General features: G+C 42.0%; 1 protein-coding gene across 1 annotated transcript in view; it reads right to left on the bottom strand.

The window, feature by feature from the left end:
- MGLL (monoglyceride lipase) overlaps window positions 1-17,051 on the bottom strand; it is a 225,506-nt gene that overhangs the window by 161,138 nt on the left and 47,317 nt on the right. The gene's annotated exons all lie outside the window — the stretch shown is intronic.

Genomic DNA, 17,051 nt, shown 5'->3' with positions numbered 1-17,051 from the left:
CCTTTCTGGAAAGCAGGAATTTTGTTCTAATCTCAATCCCGCTTCTACCTAGCTGAGTGACCACAGGGGAGTCATTTAAACAATCTGAGTTTCCTTGTTTGAAACCAATGATTCCTCAGAATTTCCTTATTGTACCCTTCATCCCTCCCCATCCCATGTCCCTGGAAATCTGTAATTCTCTGGGAATTTAGTATTATTTGTTTCAGACACTTCCATTCTTTTAGCTAAGTGTTACAGATTGCAGTGAAAGAATAGCTGGTAGGAAATATTTTTCACATGTCAAGGCTAATGTTTAGAGCACAGAAAACAACGAGCAAATATCCCACTCAGTGTCCTGATTACACTGTCTTTGTTAATCTAACCTTTTCAGTTCGGTTTTAAGTCAGATGCTCTGGGGTTAGTCATATGATGAATGAATTCATAAATGACTGTATTTCATGTTTGGATGTCTTTACGTGTACCCTCAACGGGTCAGTGTTGCTGTAGCAGTTCTCTACAAGGAGTATCCAGATTTATGCTAAATAGCTAATTAGCATTTTCCTTAAAATACTGAAATCATCAAAACTATTTGCTAAAATCTATAGACTCTCAATTCTTTTTTGCTCAAACAATGAATTACGCTTTTTTGTGGCTCTTCCAATCTTTACGCACCTCTAATTACCCAATTTGCAGGTTATAATGAGATAACACAGTTACACATGTGTGATGTATTTTTTTCTCATACGTTGCACACTTTTCCTCTAGAACTATATAATCTTCATTTGCAATGGCTACGACATATTTAATGGAGTGGATATAACAATTTTTCATCAGCTTTATCTGTATTCCATTGAAATAAATGAGTAAAGGTCTAGGATTGGTGCATTTTGCCTACTTCTCCTTAAGTCTCCTTTGTTTATGCTTAATAGAAGATGCTACAATTTGATGCATAGATTGTGTAACTGCTGTATTTCCATGGTAGTCTGTGGCATGGCAAAGTGCCAGCTTTTGTCTTATTTAATACTTTGGGGCCTGAATTTTACCTTGTTTTATACTAAGATTATGACCCTCGCCCCCAACACACATACCCACTTCATTTTTTTGCTGGTGTATCTTTGTGTATGTATTTTATTTTATTTTATTTTATTGAAACACAATTAACATACAGTGTTATATTAGTTCCAGGTGCACAATATAGTGATGTGACAATTCTGTGCCTTACTCAGTCTCATCACCATAAGTATACTCTAAATCCCTCCACCTACTTCACCCCCTCTCGGACTCACCTCCCCTCTGGCTCTCTCTGGTTAACAAAATAACTCAGAAGGGAGAGGCTTACAGCAGTGAACATTCATTATTTGTCATAGTCCTGTGGGTTGGCTGAGCAGCTAGCTCCTCGAGGCCAGCTTGGTCACATGGTCTAGTTAAGGGGTTGACAGCAAGAGGGGTCCTGAGGGGGCTCCCTCAGGGGTCTGGCAGTGGCCGGATGTCAACTGAGACAACAGCCATCCACCTCTATTCATCCAGCAGGCTAGCCTGGGCTTGTTCCCATGGCCAGATGGCTGCGGATGGGCTTCCGGCAGCCAGAGAAGCAAGTGTTAACCCCCGAGTGTTTTCAGGTCCCCGCTTGGACTACACTTACTATGATGCCATTGACCAAACAAGTCATGTGGCCAAGCCCAGAGTCGGTGTGGGAGAAAAGCCATTTTGCACGGTCTACCCCACACTCTGTTCCATTCATCTCATCCCCTTCCTTGCTTGTGCCTTTTGTCTCTTGTCAAATATTTCCAATGTTCAATCCTTTTGTGAGGTCTCCTCTGCCATCTCTTGGTTGTTGAAGTTCATCTTCCAGTGGTTCCCCGAAAAGGATGGGCTACCTTCCTCCAATCTGTGTGAAGGTACTGTACGTGATGGCTGAAGCCAGGGCCTGAGTCTGAGAAGTGGGCAGATGTGGCTAGAATATACAGGCAGGAGGGCAGCCCCCTTGTCTGGCCAAACTTCTGTTTCCGGGCTGCTCTACGTTACTCAAAGTCAGCTCCAGCCCTCAGGTCTCAACTGGATGCAGACAGACTTTTTCATACCCAGGAGCCCGAGCTGCGGTTTCAGGCCCTAAATGAAATCTACATTCCTGCAAGGGAGTTGGCATCATCACCCTGGGATCCTAGAGGGGGCCCTTCCCACAATGTGTCAGACTAGACTATGGTTCTAGCTCTTTACTGGCTCCCCAGTTACAAGAGTAGACAGACATGCCTGTTGTTAGGTAACATCCACCCACAAGGACCCAGGTAGAGTTTCCCATCCTTTGACATGATTTGGCTAAGGGGATGTTAGCAGATGACACGCAAGCACAGGCTTGCAAGATGCCATTTTAGCCTCTGTCATATCCATAAGAAGAACATTCCTGGGGAGTCTGCTGGCCCAGAGAAGATGAGCGACATGTAAGCCAAGATGCTCCAGCCCACTCACAGATGGGAAGTGGGAGGCAGAGCTGCCCTAGCAGCCATGACCTGAGGCAGGGCCACCTGCTGAGCCTAGATCAGATCACCCCAGGCCAACCTAAGGTAAAAAATGAATATTGCTTTAAGCACCTGAGTTTTGAGGTGCTTTGATAGGCAGCAATGTTATAGTTGCAAACTAACGGATACATGTCAGAATTTCATCTGTGAGTGTCAGTGGCCCAGGCAAAACCCTCAAGGGCCCCACTGAAGAAAGGTGACCTACTTTCCAGCTGGAGCCACCTCCCCTCTCAGGCTCAAGCTGACACTGCTCCTCCCATAGCCATTGAAAGCTGGTGACAGAATTCTGCCCAAGGATTAGCCAGGAGCAGCACCAACGATAAAAGTTTTCTATCTTCTCCAAATTCTCTTATCCCTTATCACTCCCATTCTGTAAAGTATCTCCCGCTCCTCACTCTCAGCACAGCGCTAAAGATTCAAAAGTCCTCTAATACCTATGATTTGAATAATCAACGAATACCCTTGAAAGTCATTTTCTGAAAATGTCCCTTAAAAGGTCCACCATTCATTGTATTGTATCTAACACACTTATGTTATGTTACGTATCTAACCACTGATGTCATGAATAAATAAGCCATGTTATATTTCAAAGGAATTTGACTCTGATTGCATTTCATTTAAAATCTAGCTCTAGTATTCTGACACTGACGCACATTTTAAAGGACTGCTGGAACCCTGTGACAAAAGAGGGGGTAAAATTCCATTAAATCTGGTCCAGTCCTTCCAAAGTTGGTGTTAAGAGAAACCTGTTTGGCCCAAAAGGAAACTATCCCTTCCACTAATATACTTGCTTAATCACTCAGCAGAATTAAAACTGGATCCTTTCCTGCTGTACTTCTCAGTACTTTTAATATGCTAATGCACATTGTAGCGCTCTGAGAGGGGAATTAGCAGGCAGCATTTCCTAAGCCAACTTGGCCCCGGAACCCTGAGAACTTTCTGTGCTTAGGGCATTTGTATGATTAATATCAGCTCATGGAACACAGTTTGAGAAATTCTGCTCTTTTCCAATGACCTACAAAGTAATAAATCATTTTGTCAGCTACACAGTTATATTTAAATCCCACCTTCCTGGACCTAAATTGACTATCCACCCCCACTCCTTGGTAACCTTTTTATGGCTCTAGCACACTTGAAGGGAATAAAGGATCAAGGCAGGGGGCGGGTAGGAAACCACTAAACAGGTCAGAAATAATTACAGTGAAAACACTTTTTTCAGTTGAACAAAGTCTCACAGGTTTATAAAAGAATCCACGGTTATCTCGCTATTCACCCTACAACACTGGGTCTTTGAGGGAAGCTTGTGACTGGATCTGCACTAATAAGGAAAAGTTTTGAAGCGTTCCAAGCAATGCTGGATTTTTTGGCACCCGCCAAGGTTACAGGACACCATTTAACTCTTATTGGTAAAAAGTGGTATATTGCATCTTACAACCTGATCCATTGCCACAGCTGCATATAGGCCCACTTGGAGTGTAACAAATTTGCACAAGTTTAACATTTAACAGACACCTGCCTTCAGAAGTTACAGTACTTCTGCAGCGAGCTCCCAGAAACCAAAGGGGAACCACTGAGCTGATCATGGCAAATTACATAGCACCAAAAACTACATAAGTGCTCTGGATTAAATGGTATCCAGATAGAGCACTATTTTCCTCAATGGTACTCGGTTTAATTTAGTTATTTCAGTATAAACAAACACAAAAATAAAGATGAGAATGAAAATGCCTCTAGCCCATTTGGCCCTCCAGAGGTCACTGGAACAGTACACATGATTTTGTACCCACATGGGCTGGGTATTAAAGTCTGTATGTATGGAAAAATTACTGATAGTCCAAATTGCCCTTTAAAGTCTTAAATTTTTTCTAAGGTGCATGATGCATGGTGTGTGTCCCCTCAGTGAGATCCACCCAGGCCAAAACTAGAGGCACTTTTCATGAAAAAAAAAAAAAAAAAATGATGCTATCAAGGACTATCATGGAAGTCTCCAACAAATGGAGTGGCATGTCTGAATCTTGGACAAAGTACCCAACATGGTAAAATTATTTTGTTTCCCCAAATAATATATTAAAAAATTATTTTGTTTCCCCAAATAATATTCCTCAAATAAAATTATTTTGTTTCCCAAAAAATACATTTTTTGCAATTCTTAATAAAATTACAAAGTGCTTTTTCTTGGACACCTGACAAAATGATGCTAAAACTGAAGTCAAAAAAGTTATATAAGGAGAGTCAAGAAAATATTGAAAATAAAAAGAAACTTATCCTAGCATGAGTTAAAGAATATTTTAAAGCTAGGGTATTATTTTAAGATTATTTTAAAGCTAAAGTATTATGTTACTGTGACAAGACAAACAGACAGTCCCGTAGGAAAAAAGAGAGTACAGAAATGGACAGAATAAGGAAATCTGATATAGGAAAAAGTTAGAATTTCAAATAAGAACACTCCAGATGGAGTGATCAATAAATAGAATTGGAATAACTAACTCAACACTTGGGGAAAAATAATAATAAATCTGGATCCCCATGTCATTCTTGGGGATGACACAAAATAAATCCCAAATTTATTCTTGGAGATGACAAAATAAATCCCAAATGGTCAAAAATCTAAAGATTTTAAATAGACAAAGCCACAAGCACACTGGAAGAAATAATGATACATTTTTTTAAAATAATCTTGGGATTGGGGAAAAACATTTCTAACCATATTGCAAAACCCAGAAAACAACAGAACTTAAAAAAAACTCCATAAAGTTGATAGACAAAGGAGGAGGGGAAGAATATTTTTAATGCATTAGAGGAAAAAAAGCTTAATGTTTGATATCATTCTATCTCAAATAAGCCAATAATAAAACAAAGCAAACCCATAAAAGGAAACTGGGCAAAGAAATTGGGCAAGAAAAGTTAGAAAAAAAAACAAAGTTGGGCAAGAATAGTTACAAAAGAATACAAATGAACAGTAATCATATGCAAAGATGTTCAACTTTGTTAACAATACAAAGCAAAAATAAAAACAGGATAATAATTCTCGCCTAACAGAATAGTACAGATGAAAGACCACAGAGGCTGGCACTGGCCAAGATGGAGGCCTCCAGTGCTCTGATACCCTCTGCACACAGGCTGCTGGTGAAAATCCTGAAGGTAAAGTATACACACTTTAACAATATCCAGTGGGAAAAGGACAGTTTCTTCAACAAATGCTGCTGGGGGAAATTGGATAACAATGTGCCAAAGAAAGAAACTGGACCAGGTTCTTATACCACATATATAAAAATAAATAAATAAATAAATAAATAAATTCAAAATGGATTAAAGATCTAAATGTGAGATCTGAAACCATTAAAATCCTAGAAGAGGGCACAGGCAGTAACTTCTTTGACATTGGCCATAGCAACTTTTTTTCTAGATGTATCTCCTTGAGGCAAGAGGAAAAAAAAATACACTATTGGGACTATCAAAATCAAAAGCTTCTGCACAGCAAAGGAAACAATCAACACATCTAAAAGGAAACTTATAGAATGGGATAAGATATTTGCAAATGACATAAGAGGTTAGTATCCAAAACATATAAAGAAATTCTATAACTCAACACCCCAATCTAAAAATCATCAGAAGACAGGAATATATATTTCTTCAAGAGGACATGCAGTTGGCCAAGAGACACATGAAAAGGGCTCATCATTACTTATCATCAGGGAAAGTCAGATCAAAACTACAGTGAGAATCCTCATACCTATCCAATGGCTAAAATCAGCAACACAAGAAACAACGGGTGTTGGCGAGGATGTGGAGAAAAAGGAACTCTCATGCACGGTTGGTGGGAATGCAAACTGGGACAGCCACTGTGTAAAACAATATGGAGTTTCCTCAAAAAGTTAAAAATACAACTACCCTACAATCCAGTAATTGCACTACTGTGTATTTACCCAAAGAATACAAAAACACCAACTCAGAGGGATACATGCACCTCTATGTTTATATATACATATATACAGAATGGAATATTACTTAGCCATAAAAAAGAACGAAATCTTGCCATTTACCATGACATGGTTGGACCTAGAGAGTATAATGCTAAGTGAAATCCGTCAGTCAGAGAAAGAAATATACCATATGATTTCACTCATATGTGGAATTTAGGAAACAAAGCAAACAAGCAAAGGGGAAAGAAAGAGAAAAAGAAACGAAGAAACAGACTCTTAACTGTAGAGAACAAACTGATGGTCAACAGAGGAGAGGTGGGTGGGAGGGATGGGTGAAATAGGTGATGGGAATTGAGAAGGCACTTGTGATGAGTAGCTGGTGTTGTATGGAAGTAATGAATCACTATATTGTATACCTGAAACTGACATTACACTGCATATTAACTAATTGGAATTAAAAACTTTAAACAAACTACTAAAAATTATCAAACCAAAAAGAAGGTATGTACACCTTTTGCCCAAGAAATTCCACTTCTAAGAATCTATCAGAAGAAGAAAATTATTAGAAGCACAAAAAGCTGCACATACAAGGAAATTCATCACCATATTTACAATTGCTAGGAAAAAACCGAAATGGAATGAGATCAGTGAGAAACAGTTACGGAGATTCTGGTCCACTCCGTGCACCAGACCATGCAGATGCCAGAAACAATGGTCTGTGCCACTGACATGTCTATTAACTGTCAAAGCATCAAACCAAGTTACAGAAAAGGAAGTGTGATTCCTTTTGGCAAATAGTGTGTACATTTATCAAAACAAGTACATGGCTTCGTTGTCTAGAACAATGCTTGTCAAAAGGCTTTTGTTGTTTTTATTTTTTGGGATACAGTTTCAATTAAGTTACTGTGCTCACATAACGTTTTCCATAACCAATGTTTTTTTTTTTAAAGATTTTTATTTATTTATTTTGAGAGAGATAGAGAGAGAGACAAAGTGAGAGAGAGCATGAGAGGGGAGCTCAGAGGGTGAAGCAGACTCCCCATGGAGCTGGGAGCCTGATGTGGGACTTGATCCCAGGACTCTGGGACCATGACCTGAGCCGAAGGCAGTCTCTTAACCAACTGAGCCACCCAGGTGCCCCTAACCAATGTTTTCAAAAGAGAAAAAAGTCATGCCTAAATGGGCAAGGAAAGCCCATGCTGCAGGTGTGGGCAAAAATCTGCCCACACTCTCTCACACACATGCATACACACACACACACACACATGCACCTTGATGGATGGGAAAACACCTATAAAAATATTGGGAGTTTGGATGAGTTCTACTCATTTCCTCGGATTTTTTGCTTTCTCTCTCTGTCAAATAACTTCTCTTTAAAAAAAAATTTAAAAAGGAGGAGAGGAGGTTATAATTTTCAGTAGCTTTTTGTTTTTGTTTTTCCCAAAATGAATGACATAAATTAAATCTAAGGTCAGAGACTTCCTCGTGAAACACATATGAGCCATACGAGTCTCTGGCTCTTCCAAACTGTCTCAAAGTGGAGGTCTTTGTACACCCCCAGCAACAACATGGGAGGCAGGCTGCCCTCAGGGAGGGGGAGGACCTTGAGCGAGACACATCTGGGTCTAGAGCAATTCCAAGAGGGAACTGAACTATGGGTCCCAGCAGCTAACATTCAGCTGGTGGAATCAGTCAGTGGAATGTACTTCCGTGCTGGAGTGGGGAATCTCAGTGGTGTACGAAGGCATATACTACACCAGGGACCAATACGAGGCGTGACCAGAAGAAGAAGGAAAGAAAGGAAAGTCAGAAATATCATTCTACACATACTATGTGCCTTGTGTTTGTCACTGTGCATGTTTCCTTCTTCAGTTCAATAATGTTGCAAGCTGAGTGCTTACGTTCAACATTTTTATATGTGTGGAAACTGAAGTTCAAGGATATTAGGAAAACTTGTCCAAGAAGAGGCAAAAGAGAAAAAATAGAACAAGGATTCAAACTCAGACAGGATATTTTATTGCAAAACCACTCTCTACCTCCAACATTAAGTCATGAAAATTGGGACCTTGTTTAGTTTGATTTGAATGAGAATTGTTAACGGCATCACAAAAGACTTTCAAATCCATGTTGACAATGAGGACAAAGAAGTGAAATTCTGGTATAAGGGAAAAGTAGTGAAAACAAATTAATAAATAAAAGAGGAACACCTGGGTGGCTCAGTCAGTTAAGCAACTGACTCTTGTTTTCCACTCAGGTCATGATCTCGGGGCTGTGGGATCGAGCCCCTCATCAGGCTCCCTGCTCAGTGGGGAGTCTGCTTCTCCCTCTCTACCCCTGTTCATGCTGTCTCTTTCTCACTAAAATAAATAAATAAAATCTTTTAAAATAAATAAATAAATAAATGCAACATGTGCTCTTGCATTGAGGGAAATGGTATAAAGGGTAACATGAGGGCTTAGGCATAAAGTCAGTATGGATTGTAGGTATGGTAACAGTTTTGTTATTGATGCTAAATTTCCTGATTTTAATAATCACACCATGGACATGTAAAATAATATCTCTGTTCTTAAAATTGTATATGTAAGTGTTAAGGGGTGAGGGTCATGATATCTGGAGTTTATTCTCAAATACTCAGAAAACAATTATCTGTAAAATAAAAAATAAAAGTATCTATGATATACACATGGAGAGAAAGTAAATGCAGCAAAAAGTTAATAACTGGTCAACCTAGGTGGAAAAATATATGAGAATTTATTGTAATAGTCTTGAAACCATTTTGTATGTTTGAAATTCTTTCAAAATGTAAGGAGAAGGAGAAAGACCCCCAAACAGGAGAGCCAACAGCACAAGAGAATTTCCAGGCCTCCTAAAGGAACTCAAATCTAGTAAGTCTCCTATGGGCAAGTGTTGCAATTGATAAAAAGTGGGTTATGATCCTTAGGATTGACAAACTTGAAGTTGATCCTTGGGAAAATTCTGGGATATATTTTCAAATGGATAGGCTATGAACATTTAGAAAAGACTGTGATCTCTAACAGTCAATATGAACTCCCCCACAAAAACAAATAAATGTATGCAAATTAGGTCAAACTAAACTCATTTTCTTTTGTAAAGTAAATTAAAGACATGATCATCAGCACAGTGTGTCCTGATTTGGGCAAAGCTATTGACTAAGTTGTTCATAACATGTTCATGGATCAGAAGACAATACAACACTTGCAGGGATTTTTATAGTAACCTGAACACCAGCACTCACAATGAAGACTGAATCTGCTTGGGGCTAGGGGTGGGGTGGTAGGTAAGTTTCTAGGGCTGCTGTAAGAAAGCATCACACAGTAGTACCACCACAGCATGAAATTTATCTTCTGGCAGAGCTGGAGACTGGAAGTCTGAAATTAAGATGATGGCAGGGGCAGCAGTTTCCTTCTGAGGACTGGAAAGGGTCTATTTCAGCCCTCTTTCCTTGCCTTGTAGAAGCCAGCTTCACTTGTATGGGCAATCACACTGTGTGCCTGTCTGTCTTAAGTCTCCCCACTCCTTTTCTTTTTCTTTTTTTTTTTTTTAGATTAGTTATTTGACAGAGTGAGAGAGAGCAAGCACAAGCAGGGGGAAGAGCAGAAGGAGAAGAAGAAGCAGGCTCCCCACTGAGCTGGGAGCCCAACTGGGGCTCGATCCCAGGGCCCTAAGATCATGACATGAGATGAAGGCAGGCAGATGCTTAACTGACTGAGCCATGCAGGCGCCTCCAAGTCTCCCCTTTTGATAAGGACACCAGTTATTTGGATTAAGACCCACATTTAATGACCTCATTTTAACTGGATTACCTCTGTACAGACTCTATCTCAAATAAGGTCACATTCTGAGTTGCCAGGAAGTTAGGACTCCCACGTATGAACTGGGCAGGACACAGTTCAACCCATAATAGTAGAGGTGGTGGGGGTTATTTAGCGAAGTGCCACAAAGCCTTGCTCTGTTAAGCTCTAGCAAGAAAAGACCACAGGAGACCCTCTCTTCACACTCAGGGACTATCAAGAAGATGCAAAGGTAAAATAATCAGTAGATGATGAAGCAGCTGGTATAACAGATATGGAATGAGGGGGCGGGGTTCCGAGGCCCATCCCTCTCTAGCCAGTGGCAATGCCCTATTATTCCCCAAACATGCTCTTGGAAGGCATGAGGATTAAATGAGAACTGGGTAGGCAGGAGGCATAAAGCAAACAGCAAGGCTCACATGACCCACTAATCACTGGCACCACCACCTCCTGGAGACGGAATCAGAGCCCCAGCAGGAGATCCAGGCGGAAGACAGCATCGACATGCATGAGTGACGGCATTCTGTCATTTCCTTTCCAGCTGTCTTTAGTAGGGTTGGGAGATGGCGGGGGCGGGGTGGTGGTTGTGCCACTTTAGCTTCTGGTTCCTTCCCACCTCCCTGCCTTGATCCCATAATTTTCCACCTCTCTGACACTTGGGATCTCCCCCTTTCCTAGGATGTCTCTCGGCTCTTGCCTTTCTAGAGATCTAAGGCTTCTATATGAACATATTCTAAACTTACCCTGAGGTCCTCTTCCACACCTGTTTCCCAGGCGTGTCCCCGAGGGTCTTAGCGTGCATCACACCCAGACCCATACTCACATCATTGATCTAGAGTCAAGAACGTTAAGGAAATCCTTTGCATCTTTACGGCAAGATTCATCAGAACCTTTAATTCTGCATTCCGATTCTCCAATAAGGGTTATGGAACACAGCCTTTCTCAAACTGTTCAGACTCAGAACTCCATTTTTTAAACATCTCAAGGAACCAGTGTCCTCCGTTCGTTAATGCTGGTTTGCACTCAGTGTCTCTCCTTCTGGTTGGTCCACAACAGACAGCTACCTACCAAAATCCTGTTTTTTTTGTTTTTTTTTTTTTTTTGGACATAGAACTAGATTCCACTTCCCACCCTTCCTCAAAGGTAGGCATGACCATATGCCCTCATGCTATCCAAAGGGATATGAGCAGGTGTGAGATTTGCCCCTTCTGGGCCTGATCCACAAAACTGCTACACATCTTTTTCTGCATCCTTTTCTTTCTAGCTGGCCAGGAAATGAAGACCTGGGAGCCCTCAGCAGGGCCACTGACAGCCAGAGTCCCTGAACCACTAGATGAAGGACAGCTACCTTGATCTGAATACCTATCTCAGGCTTTGCATAAGCAAAAGATCACTTCTATCATGTAAAGTCATGAAACACTGAGGCCTGTTATTCTTGTAGCCTAACTCACACTGCCCCATTTGCTTCTTCGATCCTTATAATTCTGCATGAAAGAGAAACAAGCTTCCTTTTGCACTAGGCAACTATCAATCAGATTCGTTGTTAGAGCCGCAAAACCTATATACTTTAACTTACATCGTATATAAATATTGGTCACTGTATAATAATGCAACAGACAGCAAAATCAGTTATACCTGCTTGCTAAAAAAGCAAGGTTTGATGGTTCATATACTCAGGATCTGAGGATTTCATTGCTGGGGAAAATGAAATAATCTTGGGGTATAGAGAGAAATTTGGTTTCCAGAAAGTTCACAATCTTTAAAAACCCCTCAGATCTATTGGATTTAGGGTACAGCCTTGAACAGCGGCAGGCTGAAGGCTGGAATGTCTGAGCATGGTTTATCATCATAGAAGGGGGAAAGCCCGGCTTAGCAGCTAGATAACTCCCTTCCCCATGCTTCCCTGTGATGGATTCTGAAAGCGGAAGAACCTCCAAAGGAAATATGGTCCATATCTCTACCTCAAGACAGCATCCGATCAATATCATGGGGAAGAAAATGGCTTTCTGTCCCATTTTCAAGATCTTAGGGGAAAGGAGTTTCCAGTGAATATCACACGCCACATCAGGGAAAATGATGGTGAGTTATTTTATAGTTTATCAAAGCAGTTTTCCACATCTGTTTGCTCTCTTCGCTCATCCTTCTAATAACCAGGCTGTGAGGTAGACGCATTATCACTTTGCCTTCTTCCTCCAGAAGTTCGAGTGTCCAGAGGCCATGAGGCCTTCAGAAGCAGTGCCAGGTTAGGACACCCGGTGTCCCATCCCCAGCCCTGCTTTCCTGTCGCTTACCAGCCTTGCCTCTGTCATCCAAATCAGTGAACGTTCCCTGACCCCGTTTTCTGGAGGGCCTGAGGCAGGCGTGTGAATGTGTCACAAAGGCAAACAGGACAGAGCGCTTGGCCTCTGGGAGTTTTCAGGCTTGATGGGAAACTATGACAGGTGTGCACACATGCTACAGAATGGAGCTCTGGAGGGAAAGTGCCATGTGACAGCCACAGGCCACAATGCTTAGAGCCCTTTGGACCCAAACAACCGATGAGAATAGCAAAATAAAGGTGTTGCAATTTCTACAACCTCCACCTTCCCATACCCACAGGTGCTGAGCCAAAGCTGCAGGCGCAAATATCACCCCCACTACCCCCCACACACGCCTCTGGTCCCATCAGGTCCTGGTGGCCTCATTCCTCACCGCCCACAAACCTCAGGAGGAGGAGATGTGGCAACACACATCCCAAACTTCCAACTATAAGAGCTGGAAAGTACAAAAATACTTGTTTCTCCAGGTTCCATTTCTCAGCCTCTCTCAAAGCCAGCGTGTGGAGAGGGGACTTGGCTTCCATGGTCATGATGAAATTCTAGAACCTAGGTGAGGTTCGGTGGGCTGAGGTCTGGAGCCGATGACCAAGAAAGAATTCTTGAGTCATCTTTGGTGCAAAATGGTGGTTTATTAAAGCACGGGGACAGGACCCATGGGCAGGAAGAGCTGCTGCGCCGGGCATGTGAGGAGTGGCTGGTTATATACACAGGAGTTGGGTAGGTGAGGACAAAGGGGTGTTCAGAAGGGCTACTGGGGTAAAGAAGACTGTCAGGATATTGAAGGCCTGGTTACTATCAAGCCAAGGCCGCTTTCCCTCTAATGGGGCACTAACATAAAGACAATTGGGAGTCTCCTGGTGGAATGTTACATTCCTGCTATCAAGTGTCCTTGTTAGTGAGATTTGGGTTTAGAAGAAATTTAACTTTATTTAGGGGCTTGAGGAACTGAGTTATTTGCCTCTGGAAATTGTGCTATTGTTAGATAGCTTCTTTGTTGTAAATCTCTAGGACATTGGTAAACCAAGGGAGACTCTTGTCTTGCAGGACTGTGATCTCTGCAAGTTAACTATTTGTTTTTCTTTTAGGGCAGCCAGAGGTGCCTGAGGAATGTCACACATATTACTGAGGGGAGTGGGTGGAGAGGGGGTGCAAGGTGCCAGCTTTTGCTTTGTCCTCAGTCAGCCTCCTGCTCCCTCATCAGTCAGAGGCACACCCACAGGTCACCTGAGGGTGAATCAGGTCCTCTGACAAGCTCTGTGGGAGAGCATGAAGCAGCTGTGGAACTTTCTGAAGTCCATGCGCTCTCAGGGCAGAGCAGCAGGTAATGGGGGCCTATCTGCTGACTGTGGCCGCAGGACACACGGTCCCCAGTGCTCTAACATCCAACCCTGCTTTCTGGGCATTCCACACTAACTGAACTGAATTCCACTACCCACACAAAGCGGCTCTGACCCGCTTACTGGTTCATTCCCTAATAATTATTGAGCACGCCTTTGTGCCAAGCACTTTTCCAGATGCTGAGGATCTAGCAAAGAAGAAGAGAGACCAACTACACTCCCTTCAGGGGGCTAACATTCAGCATGAAAAAAGAACCAGCTACAGACAAAAGGCAAAATCAATGGTGTGATAACTTGGGTTCCTGTTTTTTACCTCTCCCTTTCAAGTTGCTCCTGGTTGCTTGCTGAAACTAAAGCTGAAAGAAGAATCTGCATCCCTTTCCCCACAGGGTGACAAGCCAATTCTGCTGATGCTCATGCTTCCGCACCAGACTCCGTGGGGGGAGGGGGTGTCAAGCCCTAGGTCCAAAAACTACTGTGTGAGTGAAATACTACTTTCTTAGTGCCAACACATTCTAGTGGAAGTTCCCATGCCACCAGTATGGCCAAACCTTCCTTTTTCCAGAGTCACATCTAAGTTCTGGTGCAGGGGCAGGAGTGTCTGACCAACACAATGGAGTCAGGCCAAGGGGCATGCATTTGTATGCTCAAAGTCTGCCACTTGTCTGCACTGACCCACCAGAGGTCCATTGCCCCAAGGTCCTTGGTCTTGCACAAGTCTCCGCCTACCAGTCTGCACCAGCCTCTCTGGTTCAGTGGGTCTCTCCACCACTAGGGCCCCAGCAGGATATGCCAGCCTCTGGAATGGTTACCTGAAGCCCTCTCTGGCCAAGATGCTATGGAGTCTTCCTCTCTTTGGGTTCTGGCTGCCAAATTGCCCCACACCTGGTCTGGCTCAACAGGGCGTGATTTTTGTTACTTCTCCTCCAGAGACCTCCCTGTTTCTCATTTGGGGAAAGGAGTACTATGGGAAGAAGATCCATTCCTGTAAGTTAGGTTTCCTCCCAAATGTATTACACATGCCAATAATTCATTTCTCTCTTGATTGAAAGAGGCCAGTCTCCTAGAATCAGAAGAGAGCATTTCTCCCATTCCCCACCTGCCAGGTTTTCTGAGTCCTGATTCCCCCATGCACACACACCGCCACACCCCCCCAGAGGAAATGAGCCTAGAATGCTTTCAACCTTGAAATGGTATAGAGAAGCAAAGCATCATAAGGAAATACATGACGAAGGAAGGAGGGTGGGAAGAAATAGATAATATTTCAAAAATATCACTCCATAGACAAGAAGACAGAGCAGAAGAACTACAGCAGGAGAGTAAGAATGAAGACCAAGAAAAGAAAGCTGATACCGCTGGTGTGTATCCATTTGTCATTCTGTGGGCAGCTGGGTTTGTTTTGTTTTTTTGTTTTTTTTGTTTTTTTTGGTGGTTGGTAGGGGAGATGAATTAAGTTTAAAATAATCAGGTTGGTTGTTCATTTTTTCACTTAGATGCCTGGTTTTCCCTAGTTAAGGAACTGCTCAACCCAAGTGATAGATAGTAGTTCAAGATAGGAACCAGTGTCAGGAGTAGTAGTTCAGATGTGTGTACTTTTCCTTTAAAAGGTGGAGGTGTCATGGGGCAGGATTGGATATGTGAGGAGAAAAGTGACTTCTCTATCAAGGAATAGCTGCCCAGAGGCAACCACCATCAAAGGGAGCCAGGCACGGGGTAGATTAGCTTCAAGGCGCAAGAAGGAGAAATAAATTAAACTGAAATGGCAAAATATACCCAAAGGAACACAGGAGAAGCAACTCAACATGGGAAGAAAGTGAAGGCTAAAAATGAAGCAGTAAGTCACTCCCGAGTAAAGTACATATTCATATATAATCTATTCAAAAAGCACATTCCCTAAAACAAATTTTTGGTACATCAGTCTATTTGATAATATTAATCCTTCATAAATCATCTGGCAAATCATTTGAGAATCAGCTAACATCCCAGAGAGCCCAGCAGCTTCCAGCTTAGCCTCTCCACCCACAGGCAGCCCTAGCTTTTAACACCAAGTTTTACTTCCTCTAGAAACAAAAGAACGAGGGGAAATAAAGTAGCCACACGAGACATCAAACAGTCTTTAGAGCAGACTAAGAAAGAGTCATTAACTTAGCACAATCATCTGGTAAGCAAAGCCAGAAGCAGGAATAGAATCAGGTGTAGAAGGACCTAAACAGGGCTCACAGATCAGGAGCTTGTGGGAAAGAGAGACAAAGGTTTTATCGAACAACTCTAATATGTACATGGAAATATAAATGCATGCAAGGATTGACATTAGCTTCTAAAACGCTTAAAGGAATTTTACTTACCAACATGAAATGTGTTTTGTTTTAAATATGACATGTGCACACACACAATGGAATATTATTCAACTTTTAAAAGAAATGAAATATGGGTATCTATTACGACGTGGATAAATCTTGGGGTTGCTATGCTAGCTAAAATAAGCCAGGCACCTATGAACAAATACTGTATGATTCTACTTGTGTGAAGCACCTAAAATAGGCAAATTCATAGAGACAGAAAGTGGAATAGAGGTCTCCAGGTGCTGGGGGGAGAGGGGAAACACTGGAGCAAGGGTGGGGTATGGGGGGAACTTAATGGGTATACAGTTGCTGTTTGGGAAACTTTTTTTTCTTTCTGATGATGAAATTTTGGAAATGGTTAGAGATGGCTGCACAACATTGTGAATGTATTTAATGTCACTGAATTGTACACTTAAAAATGGTTAAAATTTTATGTATATGGTAAACGGTCACCTTTATGTATATTTAAACACAATTTAAATAAAAAAAAGAAAGAGGGAAGCAGAAAAATCAGTACCAAGAGCAGTCCGGGAAAGGCTCAGCTGTGTTTCCAGCTGTGAATATGGAGGAAAGGGCCAAGAGCTGCAGAGAGAATGAGGGCAGTTAATAGAAGCTGGAAAGGCAAGGAAACAGATTCTCCCCTAGGGCCTCCAAAAAAAAAAAAAAAAAAAGGCGCAGCCCTGTAGGCACTTTGCTTTTACCCCAGAGAGACCCATTTTGAACGTCTGACTGTCAGAATACAAGAAATAAAATTTTGTTAAAAGAACAATTTTGTATTACCACAATTTTGTTTTATTTTAAACCGGCTGACCTAATACTACTCC

Source organism: Mustela erminea, chromosome 1, assembly GCF_009829155.1.
Source record: "Mustela erminea isolate mMusErm1 chromosome 1, mMusErm1.Pri, whole genome shotgun sequence".
Taxonomy (NCBI): Eukaryota; Metazoa; Chordata; class Mammalia; order Carnivora; family Mustelidae; genus Mustela; species Mustela erminea.
Note: the sequence above shows the minus strand (reverse complement) of the source record. Positions and strands in the feature narration are given on the sequence as shown.